Source organism: Erinaceus europaeus, chromosome 21, assembly GCF_950295315.1.
Source record: "Erinaceus europaeus chromosome 21, mEriEur2.1, whole genome shotgun sequence".
Lineage (NCBI taxonomy): Eukaryota > Metazoa > Chordata > Mammalia > Eulipotyphla > Erinaceidae > Erinaceus > Erinaceus europaeus.
This window is the reverse complement of record NC_080182.1, coordinates 9394758-9410448: the sequence shown is the minus strand read 5'-3', so window position 1 is coordinate 9410448 and position 15691 is coordinate 9394758. Positions and strand designations below refer to the sequence as shown.

At 43.2% G+C, this 15691-nt stretch overlaps 1 long non-coding RNA gene across 1 annotated transcript; it reads left to right on the top strand.

The window, feature by feature from the left end:
- Nucleotides 1-6605: 6605 nt before the first annotated feature.
- Nucleotides 6606-9062, top strand: LOC132535233 (uncharacterized). The gene is made up of 2 exons (XR_009547007.1): nucleotides 6606-6745; nucleotides 8591-9062. It is a non-coding gene; the product is annotated as an uncharacterized LOC132535233 (long non-coding RNA).
- The last annotated feature ends 6629 nt before the right edge of the window (nucleotides 9063-15691 follow it).

The following is a 15691-nucleotide window of genomic DNA, read 5'->3' as shown; positions in this document are numbered from 1 at the left end:
AGTGTGCTAGGACACAGGTTTAAGTTTCTGGTGCCCACCTGCAGGGAGAAAGCTTCATGAATGGTGAAGCAGGGCTGCAGGTGTCTCTCTATCTTCCCTCCCCTCTCAGTTCCTCTCTGTCTCCATCCAATAATAAGTAAATGAAAATGCTTTAAAATAAAAAAATCTTCCTGTGTGTAGATTTTTATAAATCTTTTTGAAGGCAATAAATTTGAGGCAGCAATGCATTCTTTTAATGATTTACTTTGCATCAGGAGAAATGCTCACATAATTTGTTTTTAATATTGCAGGAAAACCTAGGGGGAAAAAAGAAATCTATTTTCATGAAAATACTGCTTTTCCCCTTTCCATTTACACTTGTTATGGACCCAGTTCAACTGGTAGCGTCCCTTCACCAGTACTCAGCTCACAAAGCATTTGATTTTTTTTGTCACCTTTCCAAAGTGAGCAGAAATATGACAGCCTTCAGTCTTGCCCTACTGAAATCTGAAGCACAGACTCTGCCTTTATTTTTCACCTATGCAAGTCATAGTACTTTATACATGTGACTGACATTTCTTTATTTGTCTATGTCCTTTCCAATTCTAAATCACTGCCCCAGACTTAATAGTTCCTGAGGAAGAGCTCTTAGCTGTTATATCCATCTTAAATCGTGTCACAAGCCACCACCAGAGCTGCCATGCGGCACAGCTCCAGAGGGGACCATTCATGTCCACTTTCATAAAATGGGAACTCAGGACCCCTGAACTTACAGGTCTGATCAGCCTCAGCCCAAGATAACTGCTCGGTGGTGACCTTGATCATGCAGGAACTTTTCAGCAGCAGTTGTCACAACTCCGTGTGAATGAAAGAAAGCAGATGGCTTTGCAGAGGGGTCAGACTAGCTGGAAATTCAGCGATAACTAATTCAGCCCTTTTGTTTGGCCCCAACCAACTCCAAATCAAGTGGTATGGAATTATGGAGCTGGTTTCAGAATGCTGTAGAGTCTGCCTTCTGCTTCATCACACATAACTCCCCCCTCCCCAGTCCACCCCTGTATGCAGATACAACAATATAGTCTCCTCAGTCACGAGATATCCTACCTCATATCTTACCCACACTATAGAAACCTAGATAAGGGCATCAAACTCAAGTGGATAAAGGGCCAGGCAGAGGACACAAACCATTATGGTGGGACACGGTAAACTAGAAAGGGATCCACCCCCCCCCAACACATATACAAACCCAAAAGCATAGCGGTTACTCTGTCACTTGTTGTCATTATTTGCCTTTTGCCTGATGTATGGCATGTAAAAATCTTCTCCCATTCTGTAAGGAGTCTCTTTGTTTGGGTGGTGTTTTTTTTTTTTTTTTTTTAAGAATTTATTCATGAGAAAGATAGGAGGAGAGAAAGAACCAGACATCATTCTGGTACATGTGCTGCCCGGGATCAAACTCAGGATCTCATGGTTGAAAATCCAGTGCTAATGCCACCTCCCCGACCACAGTTTTTTTTTCTTTATGGAAGCTCTTCAACTTATTGTAGTCCCATGGGTTTTTAATATTTTGTCATTCTTGCAATTGGATTTGTATCACTGAAGATGTCTATAAAATTTAGATAAAAAAAGAGTACTGCTAATATTTCCCTCTAAGTATTTGATCATTTCTGGTCTAACATTGAAATCCTTGACCCATTTTAGAAGTTACTTTTGTATGTGATGAAATGTAGTGGTTCATATTCATTCTTCTGCACATTCCAACCCAATTTTTAAATGATCTGAGTCTAGACCACCCCACCTTCTGGGACTCTAGTCAGGGAATCTTTGGATTCCCACACAGATAAGATGGGCCTAGCCCTCTGATAGATCCCTCTCTCCACCATCACTAATCGCTTCCATCAAAAACATCATTATAAGCCCTCCCATGGATCACTCCAGGACCTTGTCCTCCCTAAAATGTAACAATGGTAGGGGCTACCCTACTCTCTCAAGGGAGGCTGGGTCCTCCTGCTCTGTCACTCAAGGAAGACCAGTGTCTTGAAATGACTGCAGCCTAGAATGTTCCCAGCTATCACCACGGACTGTGAGGTCAGACTGATAGGAAATCAGAGGTTACACAGCTTCCTGTGCTAAACAGGAATAGACATGGACATTGGTTCAGGTTGATGGGGTAAACAGTTAATTTTATTCATAGATTTGCTTTAAGATTGGGGCTACCATCTGCTTTCTAGCCCAATTCTCAACTCTGACAGCATCTTTACAGGCAATATTTATCTATCAAGCTCCAGAAAAAAAAAATCACCAAAGTTATATGGCCCCTAGGGAACATAGCTAAAATAAACTTCCTAGCTTCTTTCCCCCTAAAATTCTTATTCTCCTGTGCTCTATTCCTATTTTTGGTTCCTTCTTATTAAACATTTTGTCCTGTTTTATATCTTACTACCTTTTATCCATCAAGTTGGAGATGGTAGTATGGTTCCATCCTGAGACTTCCCTGGGCAGACGACCTCATCAATGTGTCTTGGAGCTTCACCTCTCCAGAGCCCTGCCCCACTAGGAAAAGATAGAAACAGGCTGGAATTGTGGATCCACCTGTCAATGCCCATGTCTAGCAGAGAAGCAGTTCCAGAAGCCTTCTACCTTCTGTGCCCCCCCCCCAAAGAATTTTAGTTTATACTCCCAGAGGGGGAGAAATGCTAGGGGGAAATGACCAGAGGGCTCTGAACTCCAATTACATCAGGATCCAGAGAGAAAAGAGGAGAGGCAGAAGAGGAGGAGGTGCAGGAGGAGGAGGAGATGAAGAAGAAAGAGAAGAAGGAGAAGAAAGAGGAGAAGAAGATAAAGGAGAAGGAGGAGGAGGAGGAAAGTAAGAAGAACAGGAGGAAGAAAATGAAGGATACTCAGAAGTAGTAGGTGTGACTTAGAAAGGAAGAGAAGGCAGGACCATAGAGATAGATGATGATGCTAGATAGATAGAAAAATAGATAGATGATAGATACATACATAGATAGATAGATAGATAGATAGATAGATAGATAGATAGATAGATAGACAGATGATAGGTAGATAGATAATAGATCATTATAGAAATAATATGGGAGTCAGGCGGTGGGGCAACGGGTTAAGCGCACCTGGCGCAAAGCACAAGGACGGGCACAAGGATCCCGGTTCGAGCCCCCGGCTCCCCACCTGCAGGGGAGTCACTTCACAAGCGGTAAAGTATGTCTGCAGGTGTCTGTCTTTCTTTCCCCCTCTCTGTCTTCCCCTCCTCCCTCCATTTCTCTCTGTCCTATCCAACAAAGACATCAATAGCCACGACAGGATTTTTGACCCTGAAACTTCACCATGTCAGAGGAAAAGCAGCTGGTGGACTTGGGTCTCCTGGAAGAAGATCCGAGTTTGAAGAGTTCCCCGCGGAAGACTGAGCTGGTTTAGATGAAGATGAAGATGCACATGTCTGGAAGGATAATTGGGATGATGACAGTGTAGAGGTTGATTTTTTCCAGTCAGTTACGAGCTGAACTTGAAAAACATGGTTATAAGGCGGAGACCTCATAACATCTACAAGAATTGTTGAAGCAGCCTACACTTGAACTGTTAACTACAACAGAGAGCCCATTGTGGAACATTTTTAAAAAATGCTTATTTCATCAGTTGCTTGTATTTATTATTGTTTTGTAACACAGGCACACAAATAAACGTTTTGGTCTAAAAAAATAATAATAACCACAACAATGTTAAACAACAAGTGCAACAAAAGGGAAAATAAATAAAAATTTTTTTTAAAAAAAAGAAAGAATATTTAACCCATATCTGTGACCTTGGGAGAACTAATGCAGTTTCCAATGGAGGGAATGGGGACACAGAACTCTGGTGGTGGGAAAGGTGTGGAATGATACCATTGTTACCTTATAATTTTGTAAATCAGTAGTAAATCACTCATAGAAAAGAAAAAGAAAAACATGGTAATAGCACAATGGGGTGCCACTCAGCTGTTAAAAATTATCAAGCCACCTCCTTTGCTTCATCCTGGATGGAGCACAGAGGAGTCATAGTCAGTAAGATAAAGCAGAAGAGAGGGATGAATACCTGATGATCTCATTTACCAGGAGAATTTAAGAAACAAGGAAAGAAAGGAAAAGCAAAGGACAGGATAGTATCAAAGCAAAGCAAAGGGATGTGGAGAAGGAAGAGATGAAAGCAGTGGAGAGGGCTTGGGGTCCCAGAGCAAGATAGCAGAGAAGGACCTGCAGACACCTGTCAGGGGAGGTGAGAAATTGTCCCATTTGTCAACAATTGTCCTGTAAACCATCATTACTCTAGGGGGTCGAGCGGTGTCGCAGTGGGTTAAGTACATGTGGAGCAAAGCGCAAGGACCAGCACAAGGATCTCAGTTTGAGCCCCTGGCTCCCCACCTGCAGGAGAGTCGCTTCACAGGTGGTGAAGCAGGTCTGCAGGTGTCTGTCTTTCTCTCCCTCTCTCTGTCTTCCCCTCCTCTCTCCATTTCTCTGTCCTGCCCAACAAGGACATCAATAATAACTACAACAACAAAACAACAAGGGCACCAAAAGGGAGTAAGTAAATATTTTTTAAAAACTCATCATTAATAAAAATGACTTGAAAAATGAAATAAAAAGCTTAAAAAATGAAATTGTGTCTATGGCCACATCACCATAAATGGGGCCCAGCCTCTTCTGTCTCAGAAGCTACGCAGGGCGAGGCCTGGATAGCACTCAGAAGGGAGAAGCAAAATCCTACTAGACAAGCTTGGATGAGCTCTGGACTCTGCTGGCAATCAGATTCAAAGGGGAGGAAGAAATAAATACCCATAAAAGTTGTAAGTGCGCTCACTTTTTGGTCTATTTGGTCTGGTGCTGCCAAGGCAACTGGAACTCTTTTCATAGCAACATTACATGTGTATGACCATAGAAATGGCCATGGCAGAAAAAAAAAATTGTTTCCCCGTCCCTAAGAAAGACCATATCAATCTAGGAACGACTCGTTTTTCTCACTACCAAGAGCCTGTTTAATTATGTGTCACATGGGAATGTTTGCTGAGAATTTTTTTCTCTCAGAGACTTCCACTTATTAGCAATGTCTTCATTTCCCCTGTGTCTTATTAAGCAAAGACATATGCAACTACTAAGCAGAGTTTCTTATCATTCATTTGTTCATTCAATAAACATTTACTGAACCCTTACAATGTTCCAGGCATTGGGGATGCAGTTGGAGAATACAGCAGACAAGGTCCTTGCCCTCCCCTTCTTCTCCCAGAGACAGGTGTTCATCAAGATATCCTAAACATTTCAGTACAAAATACAAAGAAGACTAAAGGAGGTTGTGAGAGAGCCTGAGGTAAAATTTGCATCAAGTGGGGTTTCAGGAAAGGTGTTTTTGCCTAAGGGACATCTGAGCTGGGATCAGATTCCCAAGAGGGGTGGCTGCCGTCAGTCTAGTAATTCCCTCTAGAAGAGATAAAAAAAAAAAAAGAAATTAAAAAGTAAGTTGATGTTATCTATGAGTATGCTCTGTGCCAGTTACAGAGCTGGGCTATATCTCTCTTTGTTTTTATTAATGATTTAATATTGATTTACAAAATTTACACGATGACAAGGGTACAGCTCCACACCATTCCCACTACCTTCTTCTTCTAGCGTTTGCCCTTCTTCCGTAGCCAGTCAACAGCATCAGGTTGAGCCTGATGTAAAGTTTCGAGACCTCCTTTGAATCTGGAGAGGTGGCAGTCGTTGACTATGTGGGTCATAGTCTGTCTGGAGCCGCAGGGGCAGTTCGGGTCGTCTCTGGCTCCCCAGCGATGGAACATAGCGGCGCACCGGCCATGGCCTGTTCGATAGTGATTGAGGAGGGCCCAATCATAACGTGCTAGGTCAAAGCCGGGTTGACGCTCGCAGGGGTCTGTGATGAGGTGTTTGTTCTTTACCTCAGCTGACTGCCAGCTCTGTTTCCAAGAGTCTGGAACAGAGAAGTTCAGTGTAGGCGTAGGGGACCGGACTGGGTGACGAGACGTCAAGCGTTGAACAGGGTGGGCGAAGATATCCGCGTATATTGGCAGGTCCGGTCGAGCGTAGACTTGGGAAATGAACTTAGATGATGCCGCATCCCGACGAATATCTGGTGGGGCGATGTTGCTAAGAACTGGCAGCCATGGAACCGGGGTGGAACGGATGGTTCCAGAAATTATCCTCATGGAGGAATATAATTTGTAATCGACCAAGTGGATTCCCACTACCAAAGCTCTGAATCTCTGATCCCTCCATTGGAAGCTACAGCAGTTGCAGATATGGGTTAACTATTATTTCTACAATTATTTGTATATATTTCCCCCCTTCTAAGACACACATATACCTACCACTATATTTAAATGTCCTTCCCTTTCTCCTCTTCTCTCTTCAGATCCTGATGAAGTTGGAGATCAAAGCCCTCTGGTCATCTTCCCCTTAGCAGTTCTCCCACACTGGAAATATGGAGTAAACTTATTTTGGGGATGCAGAAGGTGGGAGGTCTGGCTTCTTTAATTGAATAGATATTGACAGGTCAATTCATACCCCCAACCTGTTTCTGTCTTTCCCTATTGGGGTAGGACTCTGGAAAAGTGAGACTTTAGGACACATTGGTGAGGTCGTCTGCCCAGGGAAGTCTGGATGGCGTCATGGTAACATCTGCAACTTGGTGGCTGAAAGGCAGCACGATATAAAGCAGGACAAATTGTTTAATAAATAGGAACTCAAAGGCAGCAACAGAGCATGTTAGAATAGGGATCTTAGGGTGCACAGCCCTGCTGAGCTCTGGCTGATGGTAGTGTGTGGCCTCAGAGCCTAAGGCACTGAAAAGCACACTCATTTTGGTGAAGTGTTTGGCAGTCAATCTAAATGTCAGACTTTAGGGCCAGGGAAAATAGCATCATGGTTACACAACAGACTTTCATGCCCAAAATACCAGAGGTACTAGGTTCAAGCCCCAGCACCACCATAAGTCATAATTGAGCTGGAAAAAAAAAAGTCAGACTTTGACTATATAACTAGCAATATCACTTGTAAATATTTACTCAAGAAACATAAAACATTCACAAAAAAAAATGGGCATAAATAGTCATAGCAGCTCCAAGATAATAAACATTTGGAAGACTGCCAAATGAGCACTAGCAAAGGAATGAACAAATTCGGTTTATCTGTTCAATATGAGGTCACCGAGCGAACAGAAATGAACAAGTGATAACACGCTGTGACAGTGGTGAATCTCAAAAACATCACGCCGGGCAAAAGGGCTTATGGGACATTCTAGAAAAGGTAGAGGAAATCTAGATTCAGTTGCAAAAACCAGGTGGGTATTTACTGTGAGGCTGTGTGAGTGAGGTGGAGTAAAAGGGAATTTACTAGAGTGGCAAGGGTATTCTCTCGTGATTTAAGTAATTTCATGGGTGTGTTTATGTGTCAAAAGTCTTGAAGATGTACACTTAAAATAGATTACACTGGGCCTGGGGAGATGACACAGTGTTTACGCAAAAAACTTTTCATTGCCTTAGGCTCTGAGGCCACAGGTTCAATCCCACACACTACCATCAGCCAGAACTGAGCAGGGCTCTGATCTCTCCCCTCCCTCCCCCTTGTATCTCTCTCCTTAAAAAAAAAAAAAAAAAAAAAAAAAAAGAATAGGGATCTTAGGGTGGATAGAAATCTGTTTTAGGTATATTCCAAGGGACTCATGACTTTAGCAATTACTGTCTGAGCCTGATAGCTAACATGCAGTTGGGCTAAAAGTATTCTCTGGGAAGATGGTGTCAGAGTTGAGAATGTGCCTAGAAAGCCAGATTGGGGCAGAGTGTAACCCTCATTCTTGAAAAAATAAATCTATGAATAAAATTAACTGTTTACTCCACATGCCTGATACATACATTTGGCATAAGAGCCTGTGTAACATCTGTGCGCTTATTGGTCTGAGCTCACAGTTCATGGCCACAGCTGGGAACACTGCAGGATGCTCTCATTTCAGGACCAGTCTTCCTTGAGTGGCACAGCAGGATGACCCAGCCTCCCTTCAGAGAGTGGGAAGCCTTTACCACGACTGCTTTCTGATCTTTTTGGTGAGGGCAAGGTCCTGAGAAGGCCCACAATAGGGCTTATCATGACATCCCTAATGGAAGTGACCAGTGATGGTGGAGAGAGGGATCTGTTACAGATCTAGGCCCATCATATTTGCGTGGGAATCCAAAGATTCCCCGACTAGGGCCCCAGTTGAGGGGGTGTGTGATATTGACCAAAAAGGACATTATTAAGTGAGCCAGTCTCTTGCCCTTATCCAATTTTTGCAGTCCTCTCTTTATCTGACAACCATCGACTTTGTCCCAGTTGTTTAAGTGTTGAGTGTCATTTGTTGCACTCAGCCAGAATTAGGTTCATGGTGTCTGTCTTCTTTGGACTTTTCTGCTAGATCGCCAAGCTAATTTGGTCTAAGTCTGATCAATTAGAGAATTTATGATGCCTTCTTTAGTCACTTCTAGTAGGATTCCAGAATTATTAGGTTAAGTCTTATCACCGAGGGCTATTTAGCACTTTTCTTTTGCGTTATATAATGCTGGGCTATTTCTCCACAGATTCCATCACTTCTTTACCTGGTATTTCCAAGCCAAGTTTCACAGATAAAGAACCCTGACTCCAAAAGTTTCAGAAGCCCAACTACATCTTCTGGTTAATTAGAGATAAAGGTTAGACCTGGATCCAGAATCCTAAGGAGTGAGAAACAGAAGATGGGAATGCTTGAGGGGACCGCATTCCAGCACAGGAAGGAAGGTCAGAGAAGACACAGTCAAATCTACTATGAAAGAAAGATGCATGCAGCCAAGTGACACTTGGGTACATAAACACCAAGAGGAAGCACGTCAAGTGGTCAAGGAGCCATGACCACACAGGCCACTCCACCCACCATGCTCCTATGTGTCCCCTTGGGCCAATCCATCTACGACTCGGGCTGTGCAAACAGGTCACCCACTTGAGCAGCTCAGCTGATGGGAGAGATTTGCACCATTTGTACAGGTTTCTATAAATGAACTCTTTGATTTGACAGAATTTGACCTTTCATGCAGAGTCCTTTGCAGGTCCCATCGTCATTCCTGGTGGGACTTCCAACCTCCCATACAAAGGAGTGTGTGACCTAGTTTAAAATTCCTCCAGAGGAAGAGTCAGCATGTTGCCTAGGCAACCAAAGGAAGAGGGGCCTTTTAGGCATCAGCCTGGTTCTTCCTTCAGTCTAACCTACTTCCGCCCTGATGTAACTCAAAGCCCATGTATTCTGTGCTCCCAGGGATGGAGGGGTAGACATAAATGACTCCCTACCGTCAAATGCCCCCATTTGTCCTCTACCCACATGAGAACTTAGGGGAACAGAGAAAGAAGGAGGGGAAAAAATGAAGTAATGTGAAAAGGAGGGAACAGAATAATCCTCCCACCCAGAAATGGAGACACTGTTTCAAAAGCCAGGGGAGTCTCCAGTCTTGCAAATTTATACTGGCTCCATCTATCATTCCAGTGCTTTGTTAACACCAGTCCTCTTGCCATCCCCTCCTCAATTCACTCCAACTCCCTGACCCATCAGCTAAAGGAAGCCTGCCTCTCTATCCGCCACAAATTCCTGTGACCTTGACCATCTAAAGCTACCTTTCAGGCTTGTACTGTAGGCTTCAGTCTTTAAGCTTTATCTACATGTGCTTGCTGTCACTACTTATTTCTTTTTTGATAGAAACACAGAGAAATTGAGAGGGAAGGGAGGGAGAGACACCTGCAGCCTTGCTTGTGAAGCTTTGCATCCTGCAGGTGACAAGCAGGGGCTTGAATCTGGGTCCTTGTCCACTGTAGCATGTGTGCTCAACAGGGTGTGCCATTACCTGGCCCTTGCCATTCACTCTAAGTAACAAAATTCATGGAGTTAGGTGCCTACATCTCAGGGGCCCTGTAGAATGCACACTTATCATAAGCAAGGACCCAGGTTCAAGCCCCTGGTCCCCACCTCTACGGGGAAAGTTTCACAGTCAATGGAGCAGTCCTATGGGTGTCTCTCCTTCTGTCTCCCCTCTTCATTTCTCTCTTCCTCTCTCTCTCTCTCTCTCTCTCTCTCTCTCTCACCCTCTGTCAAAAAATGACAGCTAGGAATAGTGAAATAGTGCAGGTACTGAGTCCCAACAGTAACTCTGGTGGCAAAGAAAAGAAATAAAAATGGGGGTCGATTGGCAGCACACCAGGTTAAGCACACAGAGGATAAAGCATAAGGACCCATGCAAGGATCCCGGTTCGATCCCCCTGCTCCCCACCTGCGGGGGGGGGGTCGCCTCACAAGTGGTGAGGCAGGTCTGCAGGTGTCTGTCTTTCTCTCCCTCTCTCTATCTTCCCCTACCTTCTCAATTTTTCTCTATCCTCTCCAATAAAAAAGAAAAAATGGCCACCAGGAGCAGTGGATTCATAGTGCCAGCACCGAGCCCCAGAAATAACCCTGAAGGTGACAGATCGATAAATAAATAAATAAATCTTTTAAAATAAAAGAACTAAAAAGTAGCCCATATGTGACATTTCTCTTCAGCCACCATATTTGTTTACTTACAGTAAATTTCCACTGACATCAGAGAAAGGCCCAAGATTCCTTACCCTGTGTCAGTGTTACAGACCACACACCCAACACAACCACTTCCCTCCACTCCCACCCCCTTTTTTCCTGTGGAGGAAGAACAGTTAGCATGACCATTTCAAAACAATGTCCTTCTGCCCTGTCCCCTGTCCTTATCTAGAAGGTAGGAAATAGATTTTTTTTTTTTGTAGAAGAACTCAGGAACAGGCAGGATTATTTTTTCAGGACTGTTTTGGCTCCAAATGACAAAAAAAAAAAAAAAATAGGATGTCAGACTGACTTAAGCACAAACAAGGGATGGGGGTGTGGGTGGGACTTGCAGAGGAAACATTTGGAGTCATCTAACCAGAAAGGCTGAATCCACTGGTTCCAACCTTGTGGTCTCTACTTCTTTTTCTTTTTTTTTTTTCATTTCTTTATTGGGGAATTAATGTTTTACAGTTGACAGTAAGTACAATAGTTTGTACATGCATAACATTTCCCAGTTTTCCATATAACAATACAAGCCCCACTAGGTCCTCTGTCATCCTTTTTGCATGGTCTCTATTTCTTAACTGTATTATCTCTATATGGACTTTCTTCTCCATGGGAACTTTCTGCAGTGTAGTGGCAAAGATGACCACCAGCAGAATCAGGTAGCTAACCAGCAAGGTTTAACTGTAGAAGAAAATGCCACCTTTCCCCAAAAGTTCAGTCAAGCACCAGGACTGGCCATGTGTCCAACACTGAACCATCCTGGTACTGGAGAAAGCCCTGTAACCTTGAACATGGAAGAAATGGTACCCCAACGAAAAGTCAAAGTCAAGATGCTGTGAGCAGAAGATGGAGGCATAGAAGGTGGGCTGATAAGCAGAACAGATGCCCTCTGCCATTAGGATCCTCTCCTTTCTCTTCTTGTTGCTTATTTAGAATTTTAAGATGGGGGCAGGGGGCTTGAGGTGTTTCTCCTTTAAGAAACTGTGTTATCTCTGAAAAACTGAATGAACAGGGTCAGAGAAGAACTAAGTTGAGGGGGGCTGGGGGGGAACTGACTTACCTCAAACTGGTGCTGCCACAGAGTTTACAGAGTGGCTCTTATTTGCTCAGTTTGCACTGAAATCCCTAGCTCTGTTCTACCTTGAGGCCTTTCATACCAGCTAGTCATTGCCAGCTGGACTTTACACACATCAGAACATTTTCCTTAATTATATGCCTATATTTAAAAAATAAATAAATAAATAAATAAATGGTGGTGCTTATCACTCTGCCTGCACATGGGGACCTGGATGAGCCTGCTGACTCAAAGCAGTTTCTAAGCAACTTGTGGAGCTGGTGCCTGATGCAACAGCCATACGAGATTTAGAGGAAATATAAAATAAAGCCCATGGAAACTCAATGTGAAACCAATTATGATTTGGTTCATAAAGGCTGCACAGGGCCCTTTGGGAGGTTAATTCCATCTCAGGCTGATGGAAAGGGGCTTGTTTCCAGAAATCTGAGGCCTCTCTGGTGTGGGATGCCTGATAAGTGGGTTTCTAGAGGGTTCCAATAAGCGCTTTGTCCCAGGGAGACTTGGTGCTATTAACAAATGCTAATAGCAATGCTTAGGTTCAGAACTAAGAGATGCTCTGGGCATTGCTGGCAACTCAAAGAAAGAAGGTGAGAGAGAACAGATGTGCCGTATTCCTACTACCCTAACCCCTAGCCCCACCTCTACCCCCCACACTATTGCCCTTAGCCCAGATGTTAAACGCAGGAGAGGAGGGATGGATTCAAATACTGAGAGCAGTATGGATTCACAGCCACTGTTGTCACTGCCTACAAAGAGAATGGGTCATCAAAAGCAAATGTGAATCAGTTTGGGGCCGAGTGGTGGCGCACCTGGCTGAGCACACATGTCATAGTACACAAGGACCCAGGTTCGAGCCCCCTGTCCCCACCTGCAAGGGGAAAGCTTTGCAAGTGGTGAAGCAGGTCTGCAGGTGTCTGTCTCTCTCCCTCTCTAGCTCCCCACCACCTCTCAATTTCTGGCTATCTCTATCCAATAAATAAATATAATAAATTTAGAAAAGAGAAATGAAGGAAGGAAGGAAGGAAGGAAGGAAGGAAGGAAGGAAGGAAGGAAGGAAGGAAGAGAAAAGAAAGAAAAAATTTTGGCCAAGGTAGATGACTCAGTGGGAGGAAAGAGTACTGTATATGTGAAGCCCTACGTTGGAGTCTCAGTAGTGCATATGTTGGAGAGTCTCTCTCTCTCTCTCTCTGGAGTTAATAAATAATACAAATGCTTAATGCCAGCTAAATTAATTCCAATCGTTGTTCTCTGTGGGAAATCCACACTTGTGAGCAATAACATATATAAGGGAAGTGGTCACAGCAGTATGGCTTATGTTTTCAAAAAAAAATGGAAGCAAGCTAAATGTTAATCAACTTGCAGGTGGATAAATTAAGTATAATGTGTTTGTCAGTGTAACAGTATTCACATAAAAAAAAGAAAGTTATTTATGTACTATAAAAAAGATCTAAAAATGTTTAAGGTATAGGATATGAATCATGCTAACATTTGCTGAGCATATTTACATGTATGTATTGTAGATTTGAAATTTATATATTAACCTATTTGTATCTGCATAGAGTACTTCTGAAAGATACAAAGAAATTATCTGATGCTGCCTTAAAAATATATATCTGGATAGCTACAGAATAGGCACAAGGAGACATTTTTGTTCCAAACAGTTCCATATATTTTAAATTTTGAGAGGTTTAAACATAATGTTCTAATTTTAAAGTACCTAAAATAAATAAACAAATGCATGGAATCTCTTGAAACAAGCTGATACCCTCAGAGCCCTAAGTCTTTCATTGCGCCTTGTCTCTAGGTGTAAGGCTGATAAACATTAACTGCTCTAACAAACTATTTCAAATCTCAGTAGCTTAAAATAACATAAATAGCTAATACCAGAGATGGAGCAGGTAGAGTCCTCTCATCGAGCTGTTTGATCCTATCTTGTGACTCCACAGTGGTGGCCTCTGATGCCACTCTGGTTCCATCCAGCTAGCAGAAGAAAAGAGAAGTTTGAGAAAAGCATACCGACCACTTAATCACTTCAGCCAAGAAGAGACACTAACATTATATTTGGTCCAAATAGATGATATGGCCTGATCTAGATGAAAGAAGACTAAGAAACTTGGTACTCCTATAAGGTCAAGAAGAAAAAAACAAAAACCTCATTCTCAAATCCCTCTCTCCATTGTTTCTGGTCATTTCTATGAGGAACAACACAATAGACCCCTTTGTGGGCCCCTATAGGACCTTGCCCTCAACTTGGATCAACAATAATAGAGAATGTTTCATCCTCCGAAGGGAGGATGGACAACATACTCCATGCTACACCTGAGGAAGATGGGTCGATACTGGGGCAGCTTGGAATGTTCCTACTCATCACCACAGAATGTGAGCTCATATCTAGAGGTCACACAGGCTCCTAAGCTAATTATGGGCCCCAGATCACATGAAATCTATGGGGTTTACAGTCAACAATATTTATACCACTTTCCCATAGTAGGGAGCTACTCTCTTCCCTGATCCAGCTTTCTGGTCCTTTTTCCAGCCATGACATCATCTCCCCAGACAATAATTAGGATCCACCTGTATACCAGATTTCAGGGTCAGGCAAAAACAAAAAACAAAAAAAAAAAAACACTAGTATAGCTACAGGCCCTTTGGAATATAACTAAAATATGCCTACTATCTACAAAATGGAGGAAACCCCCCCCCCAACACTTCATCTGCACTAGTCCAGCCTTTAGGTCCACAATTGTTCAACAATTTTTTTGGCTTTGTATGCTAACTCTCTTTTCAGCCACCAGGTTCCAGATGCTAGCAAGATACGACCAGACTTCCCTGGACAGACAACCCCACCAATGTGTCCTGGAGCTCTGATTCCCCAGAGCCTTCCCCACTAGGGAAAGAAAGAGACAGGCTGGGAGTATGGATCAACCTGTCAACACCCATGTTCAATGGGGAAGCAATTACAGAAGCCAGACCTTCCACCTTCTGCATCCCACAATGACCCTGGGTCCATACTCCCAGAGGGATAAAGAATAGGAAAGCTACCAGGGGAGGGGATGGGATATGGAGTTCTGGTGGTAGGAATTGTGTGAAGTTGTACCCCTCTTATTCTATGGTTTTGTCAGTGTTTCCTTTTTATAAATAAAAAAATTAAAAAAGAAAGAAAGAACATCATTTTCTCTGCTACAAGATGCTGTACTGGGTTTCTACTGGAGACTACAAGATTCTGGCAAGGATTGTGGTCAATTCTTTAACTGACATTTTATATCAGTTAAATATCTTCTCTTGTTTTCAGTTGCTGTAAAAGCACAGAGAAACTGAGGGAGGAAAGGCACACACACACACACACACACACATGGCTCCTGTCCCACACATGCATTGTCCGGTGCCCAGAATGCTAGATTTGTTCCAACCCATAATCCTGTATTGATGCTTTTTCCACACCCACATTTCATATTCTACCTTACGTCTTACTCGAGGGGCAATGCATTCTATAAGATGAATCTCTGAGTGTTGCAGTTTGGTCTGTTAATTTGGGTCATGCATTAAGTTAGTCTCTTAAGCTCCTGCGTTTGTAGGTTGACAATTAAAATTGGATTCAGAGGACCTGAAGGTGGTTAGGTGGATAGAACTGAGCTCAGGTAAAGGGTTCTTTGCTCAAGTCTCTACAGTCAGCTGCCAGGCAAGCTGGACGCTGGCTGATCCAGGGTGGTGTCGGCTGAGATGGCTGCCTCCCACTCAGCATGCTCTCCAGCCTCTAGTGTTAGCCTGAGTTTGTCACATAATGCCTGGTCATGCTTAAAAAAAGCACTGTGTCCTTCTCTATCATATTCCCGTGATCAAATTAAGTTACACAGCCACCTCAGAATCAAAAGGTGAGGAAACAGCTGCCACATTTTGATGTGATGAATGGTAAAGTCACGTTGTAAACATAGAGGAGTAATCTAGGAGGCTATAGCAGCCCACCAGAATTCTGCTAAAAGGTACTGGAGGGGAAAAGAGTGACCCCACGTAGGGCACCAAAGTAAAAAA